General features: G+C 44.1%; 1 protein-coding gene across 1 annotated transcript in view; it reads left to right on the forward strand.

Annotated features, from left to right (window-relative positions):
• Positions 1-11,833: 11,833 nt before the first annotated feature.
• LOC124004266 (prickle-like protein 1) overlaps positions 11,834-13,469 on the forward strand; it is a 52,120-nt gene continuing 50,484 nt past the window's right edge. Inside the window, exon 1 of the mRNA XM_046313057.1 lies at positions 11,834-12,395. The gene's annotated coding sequence lies outside the window, so the exon portion shown is untranslated. The remainder of the gene's footprint in view (positions 12,396-13,469) is intronic.

The raw sequence follows: 13,469 nt of genomic DNA on the forward strand, positions 1-13,469 counted from the left end.
TATTTGACGCAGATTAAAGAGTCGAAAGAGTAGAATTCTTTCAAATAAGTTTTAGTTCTCTAAATAAGTGCTATCTAGCCCTCCTCCTGTGAGGAGGCCTTCTGTGTTTGAACGGGGAAGTGGACCAGTCAAAGACTTCGTCTGTGGTTCTCTGTAGGGTCTCATCTCTGATTGTGAGACTGAACACACTAGAGCAAAACGTCCGTGTCCAAATGTAGCCCAGATCAATGTGTACAATTTGACATCGAATTATATTTCCAGGACGCTGGTCCACCCTACATTCATATCTCCAGTGACAAGGCTCATTAGGCCTATTGTCCACCTCTATTTCTGTGCCGAGGTTTTAAATAGTGTGTGTGTGTGTGTGTGTGTGTGTGTGTGTGTGTGTGTGTGTGTGTGTGTGTGTGTGTGTGTGTGTGTGTGTGTGTGTGTGTGTGTGTGTGTGTGTGTGTGTGTGTGTGTGTGTGTGTGCGTGTGTGCGTGCACGTGTTGAGAGAATAACTGTGTGCATGAAAGAGCAGAGCAGCAGAGAATGTGAACAGTAGGATTTGCTTACACAAGTCTTCTCCTTTGGGGGTTGTGTTGCTTGGTGGTTTTTTTTCTTCCAAGCATAGTTATAAACCTCATCCCATTATGATGTTGACAGGCTGTATCCCGGGTGACTAACACAGTTGTAACAGCCCCCAATTGCTGTATTGCTTTTGGTGTGTGTGTGTGCATCTGTGTGTGGATGTGTAAAATAAGTCATGCACAGCTGAGAGTCTCAAGTGCTTGTCCCTGGAGGTGCACACAAGAGGGTAACGTAGTCCCAAATACACACACACACAACAACAACACACACACACAAACACACCCACATCATGGCTGTGCATTATTGCTGAGCTCAGGAGGATCACTCCACATGGTCCTGAAATGTGTGAGACAGCACAGGGTGTGTTTTGTTAGCATGATGGATGGACACTTTGAGAAGAGAGAGAAAGAAGACAGGAGGAGAAACAAATCAGTTGGCAGGAATCTACACACAGCCGTTATGCTACACCACTTGAGCGGCAACACCCACAGATGTAGGGCCTTAATTTGATCACGCTCTTGTTGCTGAGAATTTTCCCGCACGGGAACTGGGAAACGCTAGCTTGCAGTGGATTCCGAGGTTTAAAAAGACGTTCACTTTAAAATGCAAGATTTGATTTGCCCTGACGAAAAAATGTATCAACCCCTACAAAAGTGTCCATAAATTATAATCCACGTAATAACACATTTGTGTTTGCTGCGGGGTTATTTTCTTGTTGTAGCAAACTGGCTCACATTAAGATCCTACATCTGTATTGTACCACGCACAGGGTTTTCAGAGCTCCTCATAACTGATCTCAAAGTGTTTTCTGACACCATTGTGAGGCAAACTGAAAAGCTCAACCAAGGTTGGTTCTTTGTTAATAGTTACTGGTGAGTAATAGTTTATAACATTGAATCCAACACTGACTTTTGATGTATGGCATCCACCCCACAGCTTCAGGCTGCCACTATATCATAACCAGAGCCAGACTGCCAAACAAGCTTTTGGATCATCAGAAGTGGAGAGGTCTTGTGTCTGCTTTTATGAGCCAGTACGAACAGAGAGGATATAAATAAGTATATCATAGTATGTGTTCCATTTGCAAATCTATTCCAAGGCCGTGTCCCAAATGGCACCCTACAGATGTAGGATCTTAATTGGATCACTCTTTTGTTGTTGAGCATTTTCCTGCACAACAGGAAATGCAAACGTAGTGCATTTGAGTTTTTAAAAGGATTCTAAAGTTTGTAATTTACACATCCGCTCAGACTTGATTTGCCCTAATGAAAAATATATCACCACCTTCAAAATGGTCCATGAATCCACATAATAATTAACATTTCCTGTTGGGGCAGGGTTATTTTCCTGCTGTAGCAAACAGGTTCAAATTAAGATTCTACATCTGTATTCCCTGTTGTCAAAAGTAGTGCACTGTATAGTGAATAGGGTGTCATTTAGGACTCATGCTATTTAAGTATTACAAGTATGTGTTCCGTTTAAAAATCCACTTTGAGCAATGCATTTCATCAGTGGACACTATCCATCAGTGTTTCCTCCATCAGAACACCCACGTCTGTTTCCTCCAAAACATTCATCTGGTTTACTCCATGTGCCAGGGTTTTGTGAATGACTCATAAATATGATAATAATGTTTGGCTCCAGATGTCACAGGAGACTGGTGGGTAATGGGGCTACACCGTGTGTGTGTGTGTGTGTGTGTGTGTGTGTGTGTGTGTGTGTGTGTGTGTGTGTGTGTGTGTGTGTGTGTGTGTGTGTGTGTGTGTGTGTGTGTGTGTGTGTGTGTGTGTGTGTGTGTGTGTGTGTGTGTGTGTGTGTGTGTGTGTGTGTGTGCGCCCGTGTGTGTGTGTGTGTGTGTACGCCCGTGTGTGTGTGTACCATGCTGTGTATGATCTGGACAATGAGACTAGTCAGCCGGAGCTGTACAAGTCCCTCTATATACTCCATTAGCATGTTCTGTATTTGCTTAATACAGAACATGCTCCTAGGGACCTGGTACCTACACACACTCATCTGGCTCCCTGTCATCAGTGAGTAACAGTGGCAGCCACCAGACAAAACCCAGATTAAGGGATATGCTTGTTAGTTGGCGTATTAGATTTCAGTTATTCCTTAATTGGCGCAGGTGTTGGTTTGATTCCTGGTTGGGTTGAAGCAACTTTTTGGGTGGGTTTGATCCCCGGGGAGAGTCAGTCTTCTCTGTGGCCAATTAGCGATATCCTTGAAGACACTGAGGAGACCTGTACAGTATCTGATTCCCATGGCGAAGATTAACAAAGGAGAACCTTTAATGAGAGTAAAAGGTCAATCGCACAAAGGTGGTATGTGATATTGCAATATTAACTGTTCTCTTAGTTTAGTAAACACACCGCCCATATGTTTGTATTGTCCCTCATTCCAATCAAAATGAGAGAGAAGCATGAGCGGTTTTAAAAGCAAAGGTTTTCAGGCTACACCAAGTCCATTGAGTGTTGCGGCACAATGGCCTATGGGAAGTGAGGAGTGAGAAAGAGACCAATTTAGATGATGACAGTCCCCCCGTTCAGGCTGCGTGTGGCAGAGAGAGGGGGATAGACCGAGAGAGGAGACCCCAGAGAGAAAGAGAGAGGCAGACGGAGACTCCCAAAGAGAGAGGTGTCATGGGAGGGAGGAGAGCACCGGTGTGTGCCACCTGCCTCTATCCAGGGTTCACTCACTCTGCTCCCTGTACCAGTTGACACATCTGGTCATTAGCGCTCAGTTGGAGACGTACGTACACGGCGTCCCAGAGGCACGCTGCTCACCTTGGGAGGGCCTAGCTAGCCTGGCCCTGGCCTGTACGATACTGTATAGTACTAATGTGGCGTTACGGTCTAATCAAAGCTGAGTGGTATTGCCGTATCAGACCTCTCCAGAGACTCATCCAGCCTCATTACATTACTGCCTGTCTGTCCCCAACCTTGTGTGAAACCCCACACCTCCCAGCTTCCACCCATAGTTTTATATATCTCTGACATACTTTCCATTCAGCACACTGGCTGCCGTAGCTGCTGCAGCAATAGAAACAGTTAGAGCAGGGCAGGGCCAGAGTGATCCTCTGAGGACGAACTGTTCTGTTCTTTCTCACTCTCGCTCTCTCTTCCTCTCTCTCTCGCTCTCTTTCACTTTCCATCTCACTCCGCTCTTTCTAAATCTGTCTCTTATTTTCTCTCCGTCTTCCGCTCTCTCTTTCCCTGCCTGTCTTTCTTGCTCTCTCCCACATCAGGAACCGAAGGGCGGGGCCAGAACGATCCGAGGACAAACTATTTTACTCTCTCCGTGGTCCTCTTTCGCCCTCTCTCTCTCTCTTGCTCTGTCTCCTCGCTCTCCCGCTCTCTTAGAAAGCTGTTTTGATATTTTCTCTGTTTACTTTCTCCTCTACGGGGATAAGTATTAATGTGGTTCTCGACCACAACATGATGCTCTTGCTCTGTACCATGACCACATTCAATCAATTGGACCGCACTCACTATCACTCAGAGAAACATATGTAAAGGCATGGAGCAATGCCGAAGTCGGGGGTTCCCCGCAGTGAACACATACAGAGATCACAAAATGTATGCACTCCGTGCTGTAAGATGCCTAGGATAAATATGTTTGCTAAGTGGCATCTATTACATATTGTAGCAACGTCACAGTGTATTGCTGTGTTAGCCCCATGTAAACTTTCTTACTTTGGCCTCGGCTCTTTGGTAGCTGAAATAAAACAAAAGGAGAGTGGCTGAGTGGCGAGTCTGTACAGGGACCGGATTATTGATAAATATCTGTTAATGCCATGGCTTTCTGGGTAACGGGAGAAGCTGGGGTAGGAGGGGCAGGGGCCCAGTCAGAGCTGTGTTCAAACACTATTTGAAATGGTTTCAAATACTTTATCTGTGCTTGCCTGTTGCAATGGAACCAAATCAAAAAGTTGCACACTACAAACCCCTACCATTAAAGCCCCAGGCAGGCTAAAGCAAATGCTCCAAAGCATTTAATTGATTTCAAATAACGTTTTCCAAAGCCGTGTAGCTGAGCTTTGGGGCAGCGACCATGGTCCTCCATAGAAAACACTGCTCAGATCTGGAAGGCCACTAGAAGGCCGCCTGGTCTGGAATGTTGGGAATGGGGCAGATTCCTCAGAGGGGCTGTTAACTCCAGACTACCTTTCCCTACCCCTCCCTCCCTCCTTCCATCCCTTGTGATGACAACACTCGCCGCCCTGTAGACGTGCAGACAGAACCTTCCTGGCATACGTCCGGGGTGATGATCCTGATCTACAAGAACGAGCCCAAGACCCTGCATGGAAAGACACGTTTCATCACTGTATACATTCCAACAACCACACTGCCGCCACTTTAAGTGGAACAAGGGGCAATGTAGAAATGCATAATAGACAGTCGTGTGTGTGTGTGAGTTTGTGCGTGCGTGCGTGCAGGGGTGTGTTAGTGTGTGTAAGGGGAAATGTAGGAAATGTGTCCTCCTGCAAGTTCTGATACGCGAAACGAGGTGAACACGGAACCATAAATCCAGTTATTTGGTGTTTCCAACCCTCCTTACGGGTCTGTAAAATGTAACGTGTGATACATAAAGTGTTGAACTAGAAGCTTCAGTACATGGAGGTGGGTGACCTCAATTTGAAGTTGAAACTATTTCTGCGGCGTAACAAAGCCGTTGATGGTATTTCGAAAGCAATGTGACCCAGCATTGAATTCCACAGACACATCAAATTACAGCCCTGTGCTTGTGGAATGACTTTAACGTAACTGGATCGTAGACTTTGGGTGGAATTTTATACATTTTGGGGGGGGGGGAATACCTTCCATGAGCGACATTACATAGAAACACGTTTTTTTTCTAGCCATTTTTGACTTTACCCAGATGAGCACCCCATTCCATAGACGCCTTGTAGCAGAGGCAGCACATCTAAACTGTAGTGGTCTCAGATTGTATAACATTTTGTTAACAACATTCCTACTAGCTAATTGGGGTGGACGACATTTAAAATACCCAAATGGGTGACAACAGGATGACTTTGCAGGACATTCATGTGGCCTACTTGAATAAGACATAATATGCATTTGGATCTTCTTACGATATACAAGACCATCTCTTATGAGCGTAGCACAACCACTACCCCTGTCCAGTTGACCTATCACATTTGATTGAACAATAACCAGGAATAATACAATCAAGATGTGGTATAAGCCATTTTTCTTGAACACATATCACATCAGGTTTGATCTCTAAATCTAATGCATATTTCTTAAACCTCCTGACCGTTGGCTACAAGGCTTCTGGCGTTCCACTGAAGGATAACAAAAACCATAACTCTAATTATCATCATACTGAGACATTCCATCATTAGTATTATTAAGGAGTCAACATATCAACAATCATGGCGACAGTAACATCTGTTTCTCCTAAAAACTCTGTTGCTGCTTCCACAATGATCTTCAACTTGGCATTTCTTCTTTCCAACAAACGCAGGCAGGTTTCTGAACAGGTGTGGTATCTGTATCTGGACCAACATAAGCAACATTTCTTACAATAGGTCCCCTCATTCAGGAACTGTCCCTATTATCTCCATCATTCTGCCTAATAGTTCCACCAATCTGCCTTGCAGCCTCTGCATTATAGATATTATGTGTGATTGTTTATATGTGGGCCTCTCTAGCCTCTTTCTGCACCTGGTATCCAACAAATGCTGCTCTTTGTCCCCGCCCCACCCACGTTCCCCTCCACATTTGGCACATCTTTTTTTTTCATTTGTAGAAAGCCGCTACATGTCCCATTCTTTGGCATTTAAAACACCTTATTAATGGAGGTGGGAAAAACTCTCCAACAGTGAAAGCCAGGAAGCCCATCTGTACTTTCTTAAGTACAACCTTCTCAAACGTGAATAATACTGACAGGCTTTCACTTCTCTGCCCCTCTTTCTTACTGAACAGCCTTTTGGCTTCAACCACTATGCCCCCCTCTACATTTGATTTTATATAATATATGCACATGGATAGTGAAACCCCAGAAATGATCCCCCTCAGCCAAGCCGAAGCTCCAGGGAAATGACTTGTGATTTTCTTCCTATTGAGAGTTTTCATTGTCAGAATCTGCCCTTGCTGAACATGGTCAGCACAGAATATTAACAGTCTACCATTACCTCGCGCGTCCAAGCTTACACAGATTATTCGCCAAAGCCTACGCAGTATTCTAACTGGCCTCTCCAAGTTTAGCTGGGATTTTATTTAGCACAGGAGGGATTTGAGAAATGTGATTGGTTGATGATAGGCCTATGACATTGGCCTACTTCTCGTCTTGCGCTGTGACGAATATCAGATCTTAACAACGATTGGAGAAGTGTTAACCAGTACCACATCCTTATCACATCCTCATCCTTATCACATCCACATCAGCAGTACCGCATCCTTATGATTTATATATTTTCCTGAGTGGCGCAGCACTCTAAGGCACTGCATCTCAGCGCTAGAGGCGTCACTACAGACACCCTGGTTTGAATCCAGGCTGTATCACAACTGGCCGTGATTGGGAGTCCCATAGTGCAGGGCACAATCGGCTCAGCGTCGCCCGGGTTTGGCCGGTGTAGGCCGTCGTTGTAAATAAGAATTTGTTCTTAACTGACTTATCTAGTTAAATTAATAAATAAATAAAAATATATATATATTTTTAAATAAGAGCAACATGACTGCAACAGACAGGTTGGAATGTCTAACTGCAGGACATAATTGTTTGGTTCTGGAGGTCAGGGCCCTGGACACGTGCCCATATTGAAGTTGACTTGGAGTCACGCAATGAAATGGTGTGCGGTCAGGGAAACCATGCAGGATATTAGGCTACAGATGAAATGAGTTACGATGAACTTCACAGGGTGGTGAAAGTGCACCGTGATCTTGATGCTCCTTTCAAACAAAAACCAAAAGGTGTTATTCTGGTGACCGATGCTTAACGGACAAATACAAATATTCTGGTGACATGGTGATCGATGCTTAAACTGTTCTTTCTATGCTTGCTCATATCCGTAGTACTGTCATCATAAAGACTTGCCTACTCTCACTGCATCTGCGAGCTGTTGGCTAGAGTGCAGGTGCCTAGACCAGAGTAGGAACATTTGCTATTTAACGCAACAGTTGTTTTTGTGATAAAACTATTGGTAGAGTTTTGGTGGTATCAGACATCCAGTAGACATACACAGTGCTGACTACACATTTCTATGTGAGAGTAAAAAAAAGCATATTTGTCTTTCCCCAGATCCCCAACACCCCAGTCTCCTCCACCCCCCCCCCCACTCCTTTCGCCTGGCTGGGGGCCATTCCGACCGGGGGGCATTCCGACCTGGGTCTTCTGGGATAGGGGAAGCATTGTGTGTCACCAGGTTAGGAAAGGAGGAGAGGTGGAGGACGGCATGATCCCCTGGTCCCAGGTTGTCTACCACGGCCCGTAGAGCGCTAGATATTACCAGGCTGAAAGCCCCAAAGCTGGATGAAGATCAAAAGGGAAATATGTTAATGTTGGAGGTTGGAGCAGCACCTTAGACCATTTTACCGATGTGTGTTTGACTGTTGTCCTAGAAAGTGCCTGATAATATGGGGAACTGTGGAATATATCAATGTGCAAAGAATTTTTTGAAGATACTGTATTTTCTTCATTTTGGGAAAGTGTGGCGCTGTCAATGGCAAACTCTCCAACCACTCCTTCCCAGCACCACATACATATTTCTTCAACATAATTTTTTATAATCTTGTCATATATTTGACTACATTGCTCTGGCAAAGACTCTCCGTGATCCGATATGGCCTTCAGGGAAGCGGATACTAACTGAATATGTATACTCCCTCCAAGTTACACTGAAAAATCAAAGGGGAGCACTCATTCCATTCGAAAATATGTTAAGTCACTTTCAACGGTGCAGCACAGCAGAAATGTCTGTTGGGGGGAGCATGTTGAAGACTGATTGCAGACAGGAGTGAGGATTCCAGGAAAACCCATTAATTTAGAATGACTGTTGAAAGGTTCTCCTTTGAGCCTGCGAAACTGGCAAAGGAGAGGAGAACCAGAGTTCCTCCGATAGACCTACTCTATATGAAGTGGGAGAACCACAACTAGCAGCAATCCTGGCACAACTATGCTGCATGTTGTAGCTGTCGCGTTTCAGTAGCAGTCCATGGCTACTTCAACAAGCTGAAACCAAAATCCAATTATAGACCACAAAGGCCAAAGTGTAACATATCAATTAATTGCCTGGCATCATGCTACATGTTGGACCAAAAGGGCCAAATTTGCCCATTGTTGTTGTACTTCATCCAGAAACACAAGAATCTATTACTCCACTGTTTCCATGGGTTTTATTTGAGATAATTGAGTGAAAACCAATCAAGCCCGTTCCCCCATTGTATCTCCTCCAACACAGCATTAGCCTTGTTTGTTTCAGTAATGTGCTCCCATTTGTCATTCTGTGTGACAAGCACTCCAGCCCAACAACAAACCAAGTCAGTCAACTGGCTGAAAGCTGAAAGCCCTGCAGGCCTTTTGGGGCTTTGGCTCGGGGCAGTGTGTTCTAATTGGTCAGACCAGTGTTTGAGCTGTGGAGAAAAGCCAGGTGACTGGTGGACTGGCAACATACAGCTGCTTGGCTCAGGCTGCCCTGGTCATTTGTTTGTCTTCCTGCCTTTGGTTTGTGCTAGAGATTTCCTGTGTAAACTCACGCAGCAACAAGATCCTTCTCTTTGGAAGAAGAATCTCTCTCTCTCAATTATGTTTGGATCGAGAATCGTAATACAAATGTATATATACTCTCTCTCTCTCTCTCTCTCTCTCTCTCTCTCTCTCTCTCTCTCTGTAATGTCTCGGATGTAATTGCACATCAGACACCCCTTCAGAGAACATAATGTCAACTCAAGGTTAGCTATATTCAAATTATTTCAAGACATTTCATCAGATAAGCTATGATAGATTACTATATATTCTGCATTTAACAATCTTGTATGCCAATCGCACAAAATGCCGTGCGAGCGGAAGCAAAACGATGCCAACACAATAAAATTAATGAAGCGGACCATCTGACTAAACGGGCTGGGCAACACAGGTCCATGCTCACCCTTCCTGTACAGAGACTGAGTCAACATACAGCCACAAATAAAAAGGAGAGCAAATGGAGAGAAGTCCCTTGTTAAAAACCATACTAACGCCACAGCAAATACCCTACCTAACCCGGCAACCAGAGGCATTCCCACCACCAAGTTAATAACCAAGTGTGCTCATCTACCCTTACTGTCAGATTAGAATAATCAAATGGAGCTTCTAAACCAGGTGAAAACAACCACAGTGCACGGTAACAGGTTGATGTTCTCGTCTGTTTATTGTTATGGTATGCACTATGCAATATATAATATAGTTGTACATCATATCTATGAAATACGCAGAGGGGAGATTCAGTGTTGATGAATGCTCCATTCCCACCACCACTGTATCCAGACTGAATCCATTGTTGCAGGCTTGACTTTAAGGCACAATGAAGCTCAGCTATTGTCGTAGCTAGACTCACACTGGAAACTTTCTCTCAATGAATAATGGAAACACACAGAGAGAGAGAGAGAGAGAGAGAGAGCGATAGAGAGCTCTTTGCTTGAAGGGCAAAGCCTGCCCAGTGACATAGAGAGAGGGAGAAAGGAGCATAGTCACCGAGTTCTTATTGAGGGCTTGTGTCTGAGGCTCAGAGCTCCAATAGGAAGTGTTCCTGAGGAAAACGATATCTTCCCTCTAATTGGACCAGGTTTGCTGGAAAGAGAGAGAGAGAATAATCTCTGCGTGGGACTGCCCTAAAGCTCCCAATCTTGTTAAAAGGATTAAAGATTTAGCCCAATAAAAGCGTTCACTTCTGTTCTGTCACAAAACCCAACAAACACAATACACAGCTGCAATGGAAAGTTTTTTTTTTCTTCCTCAAATGAAATTATGCCTCTCCATAGCGCTGTCCACTCACTGATCAAGTCTTTTCAAAACCAGCCGTATATATTGAAACTGCTTAGCTTGGATATGAGTGATTGCTTAACTTGTCAAAGTGGTCCCATTTGAAATTATTTGGGCTGTTGGAGCTATTGCAATGGAGCATTTTAGTCCAAGGCTTAATTTGTTTATGTGAAACCCTGTATGTAGCAGTGAAGAAGTCTCGCCGACATTCACGCACCGTGAAACACTGCAAACTATGTAAGCCATCCTAATGGTTGACAGCCCAGTGATGCTGCGTTGTGAGAGCCTTTTTTTTACAACACTGCCATAAATATCGCATTAGATTAGCCAAAGATAAGCATTAAGAGAGGGACAAGATAAATGTTAGGAAAAAGGGTATGACATTCTGATCGAACCTGTCGTAGAGCGTTAGGGCAGTTGTAAATCATATGGTATCTTCTTCAGTGACCTTTCTGGAAACATCATGCATGGCCAAGCAACACAGAACATTAAGAGGATCTGCGTGACTAATTTACAACCTTCACTGGTCGAACTCAACAGTGTCTTAACTTCAAAATACTGTAGAAATAATAGTTATGTGGAACTTGTTCCTCTGTTTGTTTATTTACCTCCCAGTCGACACTAAAATACTTTGAACATGGTTGGGTGGAGCTCTTTAGTATGTCTCACTGTTGTTTTTCAGAGGAAGAGAAATGGGGAAAAGAAACACACAGAGAAAATATATTTCATTGAAGTGCAACGCCATGGAGAAATAGGTTACACATCCATCTGGTCCAGATGAAATCTGTCAGAGCGATGCACTCCCGCCATTGAACTCTGCAAACTGTGTGTGCACACTGGTCGAGATTGATTGACAGGTTTCGGCTTGCAGAACCTGGTCTCACTTATGATGCTTTCACACGAGCCGAGACGTGACGGTCAGTGGGTCATGACCTGGGTCAAACAATGACGGAGCTCCTTATTCCAATGTTAGGGTCAAAGGTCCTCCAATCAGAATCATCCATTTGTCACACGTATAATACACATCTAGCTTTTAGCTTTGATGTCCCATTTTGGAAAGGCGATGTGGTCACAAAGACCTTAATGCTGACCTAACGTTTGACCTTTTGGGCGTTATTTTAGAGTCAGCCTAGCTCCAGTCATTTTGGTGTATGCTAAGTGATAACAATCAATTATAACATATTGCACTTATGCAGTGCTTTTGCAGATGCTAGTCAAGGGGGTGGAGAATGCTGGAAAATGATGGGCAGTAGTGGGTGTGAGTTCACTTACCAAGAAAGAACTGTCCTGCGGGTTTCATACGAGAGAGAGGGAGAGAGAGAGGAAGATAATTGTTTAATTTAATGCAAATTCATAGATTTAACGATTTAATCAAATAAACAGCCTACATTTCGAATGACGAACCGTTTATGATATGCAATAACAAACACCCTGGAAGAGCCCCAGTAAATGGAAACAGGGTAAACTCGCGGTTAAACCTTCAATGTTTTCCAGACTACCAAGAATTCCATCCGTTTCTCTCTCTCTCTAGAATTGGTGGGGGTTGCTTGTTTAAGCCAATTGGCAGAGAGCAACGCTAATGTCATATCGGTGTTGGTCGTGAGCTGAGATCATTACGAACCGGAGATACGGTGACATTCGTAGGTGAACTTTACAAAGTAGACCCTTCACTCGTTTTGCCTACAACATGCAGTCGCCAACATTTGGACGAATCTAACCGCTCAAGTTCGGGACAAGTCTACCGGACAGCGGTGCGCTTTCTGGACATTTCATCCTATGCCAATGCGACGTAACGTGAATCGTTTCTACAACTCAAGGAATATTGGTTCTGAACTCTTTGGGGGTAAATGTACCATTTATATTGCGTCCTTGTATCAGTGTATTTCAAGTATCAAATGATCGCCTATAGATGGCATAATGGCAACTGTTATATTGCAATTTCGTTGAACTTTTAAGAGCCTGAATTGAGCTCCCCGGTTGAAATGTGTTTATTTAATTATTTATCACGAGTACCATCGCTTTATTAGGCTACTATTCACAATAACCATTGGGCAATTTGTCCTCTACAGAAGTGAATTTTCGATCAGATGATCTATCATATTTAAATGCACTGCTGTTGGCTATGCACGCTTGCCGGGCTTTTTCTTTTAGCAAGGGTCTGAGCGAGGGCTTTCTATATCCTATTTTACATATCAGATATGTCATTCATAATGTTTTCAGAATCCCCATGGTCTGTTAATCATTATGAATGCTTTCCAGAATTGAAATAGCCTTGCTTAACCGTTTAATAAGATCACAAATACTTTCCTTCTCAGCGGTGGTCTTAGGAACAAACCCTTTCTGTATGTACTTGTGGCTATGCGGTCTAAAATATAGTGTGTGTATGTGTCGAGCTTCGAGGTGTGGAGGCCCCCTGGGTTCCAGATGTATGGACTCAGCTGTTGCCTGTCACTTTCGTGACAACTGCTCCGCCAGGCACTGTGGCCGCTGCTGCGCTGTCTGTCCGTCTCTCCTTGCGCAATTCCGTCCCCGACTCGAAGCGAGCCGCCGTGCGCTCTGCTCAACTAGTGAAGGGAGATTGTGTTCGTGCTCTGTTCACAGTGTCACTTTTCAGTCCTTTTCTGTCGTTTCGTGTGTTTGACATTCTTAGTGGATGGATATACTGTTAAACTAGACTCTCTCAATGAGGGAATGCTGACACACTCATCACAATATTTTATGGTAGCCAAAGGCACCAACACATGGACGTTTATGTTGTATTTAATTGACAAAAGCTTTAACGAAATAATATTTACTCCCAACGGGAGACAGTCAACGTCAACATAAGTCACTAAGCCCTGTATGTATGCTCTTTCTGGAGGTTTGTAGTGTATGGAGCCTAGTGTGGCTCTGTGGCAATCCCTGGGTTCAGTTTCTG

The sequence above is a fragment of the Oncorhynchus gorbuscha genome, linkage group LG02 (genome assembly GCF_021184085.1).
Source record: "Oncorhynchus gorbuscha isolate QuinsamMale2020 ecotype Even-year linkage group LG02, OgorEven_v1.0, whole genome shotgun sequence".
NCBI lineage: Eukaryota > Metazoa > Chordata > Actinopteri > Salmoniformes > Salmonidae > Oncorhynchus > Oncorhynchus gorbuscha.